At 34.7% G+C, this 12075-nt stretch overlaps 1 protein-coding gene across 1 annotated transcript in view; it reads left to right on the top strand.

Annotated features, from left to right (window-relative positions):
* Window positions 1-12075, top strand: part of LOC145668363 (uncharacterized) — a 127902-nt gene that overhangs the window by 87791 nt on the left and 28036 nt on the right. The window lies entirely within an intron of this gene.

Below are 12075 nucleotides of genomic sequence, written 5' to 3'. Positions count from 1 at the left end.
TTTTTGTGTTGTTTTTATAAGAAAATCGGTATTTTTAATATTTTTGTTTCATTTCTTTTAACTTGTCAGTACGATTTCTTTAATATTGTTTCATCTTTGAAAGCATGATTTTAAAAATGTTTTATTTCTCAAACATATAATGAACTACTTGGGAATACTCCAAGGACATTGCCAGAATAAACTTAAAAAGAATATCTTCTGCGGATTTCTACAACTTTTATACCAATTGTTCTATGTATTTTATTATTATACTCAATAAGCAATTCTTGTAATATATTTATCCATTTATAATTTCCTTCAGTACTAAATATTTCTCACATGGTTTGTTTACGAGTTCTGTTAACGTTCTACGATATGTTTTTTTACGAAGACACATGCTCCAAATGGAGGTTTCTATATTGAAGAATTGAAAAACTTGCAAAACCACATCTCGCTATGACGTAAGGTTCCTGAGAGACGTATGGTTGCAGAGACTTATGGCTCTTTCAATCTCCCGAATTCCGAACTTTTTGGCCAATATCTGGGGAACGGTAGCCAGTTGACCAGTGGCCACCGGTTACTATTTGATACCAAAATGTTCACCGTCCTCTTAGGTATTGACCAACACCAATATGATCTCACTATGATTTACGGTTCCCGAGATATGGCTCCTTAAATCTCCCGAAATCAGATCTTTTTAAAACCAATATCTGGGAAGGGTGGGCAGTTGGCCAGTGGCCACCGGTTACTATTTGATATCAAATTTTTCACCATTCTCTTAGGTATTGACCAACACCAATATGATCTCACTATGATTTACGGTTCCCGAGATATGGCTCCTTAAATCTCCCGAAATCAGATCTTTTTAAAGCCAATATCTGGGATTGTGTGCAGTTGGCCAGTGGCCACCGGTTACTATTTGATATCAAAATTTTCACCATTCTCTTAGGTATTGACCAACACCAATATGATCTCACTATGATTTACGGTTCCCGAAATATGGCTCCTTAAATCTCCCGCAATCAGATCTTTTTAAAGCCAATATCTGGGAAGGGTGGGCAGTTGGCCAGTGGCCACCGGTTACTATTTGATATCAAAATGTTCACCGTCCTCTTAGGTATTGACCAACATCAATATGATCTCACTATGATTTACGGTTCCCGAGATATGGCTCCTTAAATCTCCCGAAATCAGATCTTTTTAAAGCCAATATCTGGGAAGGGTGGGCAGTTGGCCAGTGGCCACCGGTTACTATTTGATATCAAAATGTTCACCGTCCTCTTAGGTATTGACCAACACCAATAAAATCTCACTATGATTTACGGTTCCCGAGATATGGCTCCTTAAATCTCCCGAAATCAGATCTTTTTAAAGCCAATATCTGGGAAGGGTGGGCAGTTGGCCAGTGGCCACCGGTTACTATTTGATATCAAAATGTTCACCGTCCTCTTAGGTATTGACCAACACCAATATGATCTCACTATGATTTACGGTTCCCGAGATATGGCTCCTTAAATCTCCCGAAATCAGATCTTTTTAAAGCCAATATCTGGGAAGGGTGGGCAGTTGGCCAGTGGCCATCGGTTACTATTTGATACCAAAATGTTCACCGTCCTCTTAGGAATTGATCAACACCAATATCATTTCTCTATGACGTACGGTTTCCGAGATATGGCTCCTTACATCTCCTGATATCAGAACTATTTTTGGCCCGTATCTCGGGAAGAGTAAGAGTGACGCAAGAAATGCCATCACTTCATTGGCTCACTTGTAGGGCTCACAGCTTGGAGGGCTCAAAATTGAAAAAAAAATAGCAAAGAGCAGACACACACACACATACTCACACAGTCGTAGGGAATTCAATAACCAACTATTTAAGTTCGTTGAAATTCATGAAAATCTGAAATTTTGGTCAAACTTGTGAATGCTAAGTCTGTGTACTAGATAACCTCGCTTTACATAAGAGTAAAGGTGGTTGCGTACGAACAGGCTGATATTGATCATTATAATCAAAAAAGAAAAAATGTCCAACATCGAAATAAGTAGACATATATAAAAGTTACAGTAGAATATTATAATCATCCAATGTACGTACGGATGCAACATTTCATCTTTGCTTGACGTCAGGAAATTAGTAATGGTTGTAAAATTTTAAAACACAATTGAAGTATTATTATGTTAAAGAAGAGCATGTAATTAGTGGAAATCTCAATAATATTAACATAAGCTGAATCTCAAGATATATTATTTACTTATACTTACTTTCAGCATTACCAGTCTCTATCCGGGGAAGAGGAAAAGAAGGAGGTGGTTTGGGAGATGCATAATAGGCACCGTTCCGGCATTTGGCTAATGTAAATGAGGAAAATCCTCACTCAGGAAACTTTCACACCAAAGGCGAGAGAGTTAGCGACTACAAATCTCAGGATATAATGTGAAAGGAGACTTGCTCAATTTTCTTTATTATAAAGAGTCGGAGTATCAACTCCAAGAACAAATTTAACAAAAAAGCGAAATCCCAGCAATTGCGGGCTACGAGTAACACAGATACGTGTAATTTCTATAGTTCGAATCAATACTAGAAATTCACCCAATGAATGAAGGACACGTATATTTTTCCTTCCACGTATGCAATATGTACGTATGCATTTTTCTTCCTTATATGCTGCTTAATCAATCGAACGTTTTCCTTGTATTGTGCAACGTCTATTGCACCAACAACGTGCTCTGAGTATCTTTAATTGGAAGTAGCACATATTCTGTATTCCACGATTTACAGGATCGTTCAGTGAGTATTTTCAAATTATCTTTTATCTTTTACTTCCTAATCATGATCAAAAGCGCATGGTTAAAATAAAATACGTGATATTGGTACGAAGCAAAGGATATTACCGGCCAAACCGTCTTTCGGTTTAGGGAGGTAGAGTGATTAGGTGTATACGGTTTGCAGATGATATTGATCTTGTTGCAGAATCTGAAAATAAAATCAATAAGATGTTCGAAAGCTTGAAGAAGGGCTGCGAAGAATATGGGAAGAAAATAAAATGTTAGAAAGAGAAAGATCATGGTGATTGGAACAAAGCGGTCGGTGTCAAATATAGAAATAGGAGGGGAGAAAAAACAACGGATGACTAGCTTTCGATATCTGGGTAGTATTTTTGGAAACGATATGAAGTTCGAACGTGAAATAAAAGCAAGGGTCGGAATGAAGGAAGAAGCCTTCAGGAGGAAGAAAATACTGTTTTCTCGGACCTTCAATAAAAAGTTGAGAAAAAGACTCTTAAAACGCTTCATGTGGTGTATTGTACTGTTTGAGGCAGAAACATGGATATTATACAAAAAATATTAACAACGCATCGAAGCTTTCGAAATGTGGGTGTGGAAAAGAATAGAAAGAATTAGCTGTGTCGAACGAAAAACAAAAGAGAGAGTGTTAGAAATGGTGGGAAAGAAAGGAACAGTTCAATATATTATTAAGAAGGGGAGGAGAAACTGGTTAAGACACTAGCTAACAAGTAGTTGTATCATCAGTGACGATAAAGGGTATGGTGGCAAGAAAGAGAGGGAAGGAACGCAGGGGACTACAATTGATGGGCGGCATCAAAACAGGAAACTCACACTGGAAGATGAAGAGATTAGCGGAAAACTGTGGAGGATAGAAGTTTCTCAATTGTTGTAAGAAGAGATGCAAAATAGCCAGCTTTTTTGAATCGATGGTTTTTTTTTTTACATAAAAAGCCGGCTTTTTTTGGAAAAAAAAACGAGAATTTTGGAAATTTTGTCTTTTTTCATTTTCATGATTTTTCTATCTAAATAGCTTTCTTATAGTATATTCTATAGTTAGATAATAATTCCATGACCTAAATGCCATATTTCGCTCTAAAATTCACCATCAAGATGGATGGAGCAGATGTTTTACGAATTAAAGCTAACGTGAAGAATGTAGTATTTGAGGGCAATTTTAGAGGCTATTTAATTTTATTTTAACTTTTGAGTTATCGACATTTTTTTCTTCTCGGGTTCATTTCAGTTTGTCATCCGTGTTTCATTTCTAAGAGCTTAGTACTCTAGCTTCTAGAGCAAAAGTTAAACTTACGTTTTTCTATATATCCGTCAAAGCGTACGTTTTTCAATTTATCTGTCAAACCGTACTTACACATTTCTGTTATACTGTAGCTGTGCAACGATTTAGCAGTAATTTTCCGGATACAGCCTTGAATACTAATTTATACAGATAATCAGTAGAGGATTTAGAAAAATACTTTATGAGGGATTTCTCTGATTGTTTCGTTTCCTAAAATGTCCTAATGTTATTTGGGAGGAGCTTGAAGTTTATGAGTACAGGCATAACTAATATTTAGTTTCGTTTATATATTTAGCGATAATCTTTCGGATACAACCTCATTGAAGATCATTTTATACTGAGAATCAGTGGCGGATTTAGAAAATTATTTTGGGAGTTTTTTTCTTACTAATATTTAGTTTTTCTAAACATTCGTAATTTTTATTTGACGGGAGCTTAAAGTTTATGAGTAAAGGCATAACTAACAGATATTTCGTTTGTTTCAGACATTAAATAATTTTCGGAAACCGGTTTCAGTCCGAAAGACCGCCTCCCTAACCTTCGCAAAACCGTCACTGCTGGTAATTAGTAATAATAACGATTTAAAAACAATAAGAAAGGAAATCGGCCAACTTACAGTACACGCACAATTTCTACTTCACAGATGGAATGAAGAAAAGCTTTGTCACAATGGTCGAGTGCTGAGTTGAATCCCGGACTTACCGATAGAAGCGCAAAAGCTCCACTCAGTCATGTTTGTTGTGCAGTTGTATTTATCTTAAGTTAAACATATTCCGTAGTCCTTTTTCTTTTTTGGGTGGTGATGGGGTGAGGAGAGTTCCATAATGAAATGAAGGGGGTGAGCCAAGAACATGATAACTAACAAATTTTCAATTGCTGAGTTATGCAGCACCAGATAGACAGCAACGCATACCGCTTCGTTTAATCCTTCATGTATAGTCTTATGTGAAAAATTAGCTTTACGACTTTCAAAATGCATTGTGCAGCAGAAAATCTCTAATTTCTTAAAATAGTAAAATTGTGGGTTACCATGTTCTTCCCTCACACCCTTCATATGTTGAATCCCTCTTGTTAAAAATTCAGAAAACTTGAGGACTAAGTAAACCGTGATGGTGGTTATATAAAACTGTAGAATTTCAAGAATATACAAAACCAAAAGCTCTAGATGTGCAGCCTTTAAGTGTATCATACCAATCTAAGTATTTTTCTTGTTTTATTTTAATTTTATTTTGTTCCAAAAAGAGGGTGTGGAATATTTTGAAAAATACTACACAGAATTTTGATAGTTATTTGTGTATTTTTTTAAAATAAGTATTTACTTTTAGGGTTGGCTGGTTTCCACCAGCTGGTTTTTCTCTTTTTTAAAAAAAAATAAACAACTGGTTTAAACCAAGAAAATAAAAAGAACGCAAAATGCGAATCGTGTGAACTTCATGGTGAGTTTCCCCACATCAAACTATCTGCATTCGATTTATTTCCTTTTCACGTTTTAATCAAAGTGTCCCATGTCCAATTCTCGGTCGAAGCACAACCCTTCTTTCATGCGTAAACAAAGTAGTGGTTCGGATGTCACTTTCTTCTTGATAACCTCGGTATTACGTAACGATGTTAAGCCTGAACATACGAAACGAGACCAAATTGTGTATTTCTGCATGTCTGAATGCCTGTTGTTTTATAAAGAAGCCAAGGTTACTTAAATATATTGATAGAAATTGGCAAAATTTATCGATTGCCTACGTAGCTTCCAACATTAGCTTAGATTGGACTTTCAATGATATGTATGTACTAAATTTGTAATTTAATACCTCAGTTTTAGCGTACTGCTTATATGTTGACCTTTAAATTTTACATGCAAAGCAATAACAGGATTTTTCCGTTATTGTTTTACATTTCGAGTAATGACGGGATTTTCCCGATGGCTAGGGCGGGAGTTTCCCAATTTAAGAAATTTACTGACCGGACTTCTTTAAGCTTATGTGACCTCTTTCAGCATAACCCCATTGTTGCATAATAACGTCAAGGCGAAACAAACTTATTTCTGTCAATATGTAATATAAATACATTAAGCAAAATATTTAAGCCCAAAAAAGCCTGGTTTAAACAAAAAAAAAAAAATAGTTTAAACTCCCCCCAAAAAACGGGGTTTTGGCATTTTCAAAAACAACCACCGTTCTTGTCAACCCTGCTTACTTTTGTATGTAGGAGGTTAAAAAAATCTTATTATATACATTAGTTAATCCTTTGGAATTCATAATGTAAATATGTTGAGAAGTAAAACTGTTTGAAATATCTTTTCGAAATTCATGGTTTATTTTCGAGGTTTTATATTATTATCGACATCAACCACTAATTAAATGACTTTTTGTGTTATAGAGAAGCGAAACAAAATCTGGTTTATCAATTTAAAGCAGAATTTTGAAAAAAGCCCAAAATTTCCCAAGCAAAAAAGCGAAGCAGAAAAAACCGAGTTTTTTCCAAAAAAGCCGGTTTTTTTCGAGCCCTTGCATCTCTAGTGGTAAGTGAACTGCCAATAATGGCAGAATACCTATGATGATGATGAAATGTACGACACTGAAAAGGAAGTGTATGGGTGTCACCTCGACTTGGGTTGAAAATAGAGTGTGAAAGTTTATTATTATTATTATTATTATTATTATTATTATTATTATTATTATTATTATTATTATTATTATTATTATTAACTAGTCTTTTGTGACACTTTACTTTTATACAAGTACACAAAAATATTAGTTTTAGAGAGTACTTGGCTCTATACCAACGCTACCTCATAGTTGTTGAAACCTTTTCCGGTAATGAAACAAAATGAAAAATATGCACCGAAATTGGGTTGGATGTAAACAAATGATTTTAACGGATTTTGGTACTAAAACAGTAAATAACTACTAAGGAAATCAGTTGCGGAAATTATACTAAAAATGAAATTCATATATATATATTTAATCTTACAGATCCAGATAACAAATCTTGTTCCGATTTGTTAATCGGATTTATTCGACATCGTGAGTGTCACTACTTATCTAAGCGACCACAAAAATATACGGATTCGACACTAAAATCGGTCGTTTCTTGTCATTTTCTATGTTCCCTCCCCTTCCCCTTCCTCTTCGGAAGTTTCAAAAATGAAACGAAATCTTTGAGTTTTACGTCCCACGGTTATGCCGGTTAGGCTAAAGGAGACGGTGATAATGAGTAATGAATGAAATGGTGGAATGAAAAAAGTGGGAGGAAACGGGAGAACCCGAGAAAACCCACGCACACGGTTCGGAAGTTTCACTCTTCATCTCAGAGACCCCGGAAACTATGGATCCGATACTAATATCAGTCGTATTCGATCAGTTTTCTATGTCATGTCTCCTATTCGTCACTCATTAGAGGGGATTGAATTAGGACTTTGGGGCAGAAACTGTCACCAATCACCGCATGCAGCCCGAATTCAACACGAATATCTGTCAATTTTGATCTTTTTTAAGTCTCCCACTCTCACCCACACCTAAATGTGTTAGGGGGTATACTCCGACAATACTCTTTTCCCGACTTAAGTAATGGATGTTCCAAGTTGATTAAAATTGCTCCAGGCGTTCCAGAGTTAAGCTGGAACATACATACACACATACACACACACACACACACACACACACACACAGATATATCTATCTATCTATCTATCTATCTATATACTTGAAAGATGTACTGTGTTATTTTGTTTGATCTAGAGTCATAATTCAAACGCCATTTCCCTCAGTATAGTGAGCTCTTTCCAACAGTACCACTCACATGTCCGTATCATACACTTGAACCGGAAAATTAGGGAAAAACTCTCATTTTTTAAAATTCCCACCAAAACACTTTGCCCCTCTGGCATATGCCTGGGATGACGTAGGAATATGAATTTTTTTAAAATACGCTATTACGTACATAATACGTGTGCGAAATTGCATTCTTGTATCTTGTAAACAAAGGGCGGAAAACATTGTTGAAAGTCACACACACACACACATAAATATATATATATATATATATATATATATATATATATATATATATATATATATATATATATATATATATATATATATATATATATATATATATATAATTTACTGCACCATTACTATTTCGCCTAGAGTCATGGTTCAAACCTTATATTCTCCCGTATAATTAGCCCTCTTGAATGGTACCACTCACTTGTCCATATCATATACCTGAACCGGAAAAATCGGGAAAAACCGGATCTTTTTCTGAAAATATCACCCTCTCGGAACACTTGCGCTCCTTGGGCCCGTCCCCGATTTCATGTAGGAATTTCAGGTGAATTTGAAAAATACCCAAAGGTACACATAGTCCGTATGGGAAGTTCCAATCTGATATCGTGGAAATTAAAGGCGTGAAAAATTTTTGAAATTTGCCTTATGAAAAAAGTAAAAAAAAAAAAAAAAAAAGTCAGGAACCACACAGTGTGACATTTTGATGATCTAGGAGGACAAAAGCAATTTTTTCAAGTGCTTAATATACATACAAATGCTACTGTAGTTATTCCAATAATAAAATAACCACAGTTTATCAAAACAACATTTTTTTTTCAATTCTTTCATCTAACCTAGCCCATAGATAAGCCCGAACTTGTCAGAACATCTGCTTAGTGGTTTCGCAGTGTGCGTTAAAAATGGGTGATGTGATTTTGCTTGCCCAGTGTGGATCGCACGAGTTGTGTAACAGCAAATAGAAAGTGGGATTGTAGTGGTGATTGTATTACGTCTGTTCTGAATTGTAATGTTTCGTTTCAAAACATTCTGGTCGTTGTGGAAAAAAGGTACGGAAAACTGTAAGCATTAAACACACAATTATATTCAAATGTAAAAAAGAACTTTGAGTTTTAGTACATTATTTCGCATTATTACAGTGTTAAATTTTATGTAAGTTACTTCTGGGAACTCAGACTTTTGAAAAGTGGAAAGCATTATTGCGAAAAATTTGCGCACTTGAAGAATTTTGGTTTTAAATAAACAATGGCACTTCAAATTCCCTATTTGAGATATGGGTACAGAATTCAAGTTGGACAAGATTTGATGTCTTATTGAGGCATGTTGAGACATGTTATGCCAAAATGTTGAAGACGAGGCTGTACCTGGTAAAATATGCTAAAAAGAAATGTTATCCGCCAGCAATACTTGTTACAGACGTGTCTGCAGAAGTTGTTTTACAATTGCTGTTAGAATACATTATCAACAGATTAGTAGATGTACAGGAAGAAGTTTTAATGCATGCAAATTTACCGAAATTTACCGATGGTTCTGAACAAACCAAATACAGACAAAAGTGTTCCGAAGAGCATCACACTGACTCAAGCCTTTTCGATTTCTATAATGCCCATAGAATTGCGTGCAAAAGATAACAAAATATTGTGGAACAACCATACGCCCTTGTCAACACTGCACTGCCGACCTATAAAGTTTGTTTTTGCGAAGGAGAAAGCTGAAGAAGAAACTGCAGATGTAAGAAAAATACAGGATCAAATCACTAAACTGAAACCTACGTAGGTAAATGTAAGTAACAGTGATATTTTTATACCTAATTTTCTGTATGGCAGACGGTAAAGTCTGCAATGCAGTTTCATCATGGGTTTCTACATATACTTGCTATTTATGTGGGGCAAAGTCAAGTGAAATGAATGATTTGTTTTCAATATCGAACAGGGCCGTAAACAAGGACTTCCTTCCGTTTGGTCTGTTTTCTTTTCATTCTTGGATACGATATCGTTATAACATCATTCACATTTCTTATAGATTTTTCATATTTTCTACATACATCTAGAACATACTTGGACAACGAAGTATCTACAAGTGGTGAATATGTGTCATCTAGAGGTGTTCAAAGAGTGTCTGTAATGTGTACAGTATCTTAATGTGTCTAAAAGTAGCATCTGTATTTTTCGTAGTGTAGTAAATGATTTATTTCGTTAAAGGAAATTCGAAACGTCAAAGTAGAATGTACAATGAAAATTATTCAAATCAGTGGCGTACACAAGGTTTTTATAAAAATGTAACTGCCCCTTAATGGTGATATTATTAATAAAGCAAATATTGACTATATTAAGATATATATACGGCGGACCATTTTTCTTGATACACCCTTGTAATTTTTAAACTAATGGACTGAAAACTCTAAAATTTTGTACCACACTGTCACCTGCAACGGGGCATTGTTTGACATACATTGTGATAAGACGTGGTTAACAGTGTTGCCTACCAACAACAAGTTATATATTTTTTTTAATGGCATTACGCCAGATTGTTACATATTTCAAATTAATATGTAAAAGGAAACATGCCATAGAACACTTATTAAGCAGTGTTCCAAACTAAGGACAGTATACTGTCACAAACGTTGAAAAACAATAAATTTAGTCGAGTTTTACAACAATAATAACGCAAGTAAGACAGAATACTATAATCTCAAATACTCCAGTCATCATATAACATATCTCGAGTAAATAGAAACAAAGATACAAGGAATTAAAAATTTCATTTTATTTTGAAAAATATGTTTAGATAAGAATCACTTCGAATTATGTACATGGCTTCCAAAGTAAAAAATCGTAATGATATTTACAGGAATTCAACATCTCAAATCATTAGGGAGATATGAAAAAAATGGTAAAATTTGAAATATTGAGTAAAATGATGTATTTGTGGGAAGTTTCTAAAAAAATATTTCTAATTTACTTTGCTTCTATAATATTACAACAATATTGGAGATGTGGTAGTTGTAATTACATACAATACGTTCTCTGAATTATATCATTTAAGCAGTGTTGCAAACGTTAACAGTTTACAACATTTCTCCAGAAATTTCACACTATATGGATGTCTTAACTCTCGGACACTTCTATGATCGTGCATCATGAGTTAGCACATTGCCTTCGGATATGTAAGTTCGCCTCATTTCATTTTGTATACTGTATCTTATGGAGAAATCCGTGCTTAACAGGATAAACTTTCACTAAGTTATTTCAACGTACGTAGATATGAATCTCTTAGGTATTTAAATATATTACGATTATTTATACACTGATATTTTAAAATATTATCACATTTTTTTCTATAAATTTTATAAGTGGGTTGATCTCTATTCTCAATCAGGACCCAAAATATTTTGCAATCGCATCCAATTGTTTTAAAAGTATAAAATATGTATTAAAGGTGATTATAAAACTCTGCTACTTAACTGTCTGCCATCTTACTAAGATATAGTAAAGATTGTTACTCTGGTATATAAAGGCTTAAATTTTAGTAATTTTAATATGTAGCTGTAACCAGGTGTAAAAGTGGATCTGAAAAAGTAGGGGACGCTTCACGTCACGCCCTCCCCAATACCTATTTTTGCCCATTGTAGTTTTTTAGGAAGCGGGGGTGGGAATACCATAGATATATTTTGGAAGTGAGGTTACGACGTCCCACAACGTTCCCTCTCACTTTTACTCCTGGCTCTAACGGAAAACGGTCCGTAACAAATTTCGCAACAACCGAATATGGTAGGATTTCTCAACAGATATCCTCCCTTAAGCTTCAAAGAACCAGAAAGAATAACGAAAATTTCTACGGTATTGTAGAAAATTGTGCTCAGTTTCGATTAACCATCTCTTAATATTCTAAAAGGGGACACGGAGACTCAATGAAAAAGCGCTCATATCTGGTGCATGGGATCATTGGTTCGATCCTCCTTGACAATGAAACATTGTAATGAAGATAGTATTTGTGGGTTTCATTAGGGCTTTCTCATTCCTTCTCTTCTTTTCATTTCACCAATTATTTGAAAATCAATTGCTTTCATTAATCACCTCCTTTATCTTAAAGGACATAATCGTCGGATGTAAAATTTAAAAAAAAATCATGTAATTGTTTATTTCTTTATTATGAAAATGTGTCAAATTTCGTTTTCTCATGAACCCAAAAACACTACAACCAACCAGGTAGTGAAGAGTAACATGAGAT

This window comes from Thermobia domestica, chromosome 1 (assembly GCF_964235325.1).
Source record: "Thermobia domestica chromosome 1, izTheDome1.hap1.1, whole genome shotgun sequence".
Classification (NCBI taxonomy): domain Eukaryota; kingdom Metazoa; phylum Arthropoda; class Insecta; order Zygentoma; family Lepismatidae; genus Thermobia; species Thermobia domestica.
The sequence above is the reverse complement of the archived record's forward strand: the minus strand, read 5'-3'. Positions and strand labels throughout refer to the sequence as shown.